Below are 1,502 nucleotides of genomic sequence, written 5' to 3'. Positions count from 1 at the left end.
GGTTTTTTATAATTGTTAACATAATTTGCTTGTTCATGGAGACATTCTTTAAATGAAGGTAATGTTGGACAATCTTTTGTAGCATGATCATGTGTATCACATATATGACAAACAATTTCTTGAATACTTTTTAATTGACCACTCTTTTTCATTTCTAATGACTCAATTTTTCTTGCTAAAGATGCAAGTTTAGCTTGAATATCTATATCATCTTTAAGATTATAGATACCACCCCCATTTGTTGAATTATTGATTTTAGTTGTTGGTGGTTCTATTGTGCCTATATTATCCCAATTTTGAGCATTTTCTGCTAATGAATCCAAATACTCCATAGCTTCATTTGGGTTTTTATCTTCAAAAGTTCCATTACACATGAATTCTATCATTTGCCTATCTTTAGGTATTAGACCTTCATAAAAGTGAGAAACTATTCTCCATGTTTCAAAACCATGATGTGGGCATGTATTAAGTAATTCTTTATATCTATCCCAACATTGATAAAATGTTTCTCCTTGTTTTTGAGAAAAAGTAGTAATTTGTCTTTTAAAAGAGTTTGTTCTATGGGAAGGAAAAAACTTTTTGAGAAATTGTTGTTGCATTTCTTCCCATGATCTTATTGAACTTGATCTCAAATTTTGTAGCCATGTTTTAGCTTTATCTTTTAAAGAAAAAGGGAAAAGCTTTAATCGAACTATATCCATGCTACAATTTTGATCATTATAAGTGTTACAAACTTCCTCAAATTCTCTTAGATGTAAATATGGATTTTCAGAATCTAAGCCATGAAAATTTGGTAAAAGTTGAATAATTTGAGGTTTAAAGTTGAAATTAGATGCATCAGGAGGAAAAACTAAACAAGATGGGGCACTAGTTCTAATAGGGTTCATATGGTGCCTAAGTGTTCTTAATTGATCATGTTCTTGATTATTATTATTATTGTTGTTATTATTGTTATCATTATCTTGATTATTTGAATTATCATCCATGTTTAAATTATTTTCAGATACTCGAATAAGTCTACCACTTTTTTTTCGACTCCAAATACTCATACAAAAAAAAAACAAAACTTATAAATAAAACATAATTAACAAATATAAACTTAATTTATACCTCCCCGGCAACGGCGCCAAAAACTTGCTACTACTTAAATTATAATTCACCCAAGTGTAGGTTGTCTGCAAGTAATATATTTCGTAAGTACGAGATCGATCCACAGAGAGGTTATTTTAAGTTTAAATTTATTAATTTATAGATTACCAAATGCAAGAACGAAGTTTACAAATTATAAATTTTGTCAAGGCTCGAGGATTTATTCTTGGTTTATGCAATATTGTTTAACTAAAAGTAAAACAAAGGAAACCACCATAAATAATGGTTCCAAGAAAATTAAATATTTAAACACACACCTAATATAATATAGTTCCCACTATAGAAAATACCGAATTCACCGATATTTTATATATGGTACCTATGATTATATATATAACTATATAAATATATAA

The 1,502-nt window shown here is 28.2% G+C and overlaps 1 non-coding gene across 1 annotated transcript; it reads left to right on the top strand.

The window, feature by feature from the left end:
* The first annotated feature begins 444 nt into the window (after positions 1–444).
* Positions 445–555, top strand: LOC140980029 (small nucleolar RNA R71). Its single transcript, XR_012175860.1, has one exon. It is a non-coding gene; the product is annotated as a small nucleolar RNA R71 (small nucleolar RNA).
* Positions 556–1,502: the final 947 nt, after the last annotated feature.

This window comes from Primulina huaijiensis, chromosome 6 (assembly GCF_012295235.1).
Source record: "Primulina huaijiensis isolate GDHJ02 chromosome 6, ASM1229523v2, whole genome shotgun sequence".
NCBI lineage: Eukaryota > Viridiplantae > Streptophyta > Magnoliopsida > Lamiales > Gesneriaceae > Primulina > Primulina huaijiensis.
This window is presented reverse-complemented; position numbering and strand designations above follow the sequence as displayed.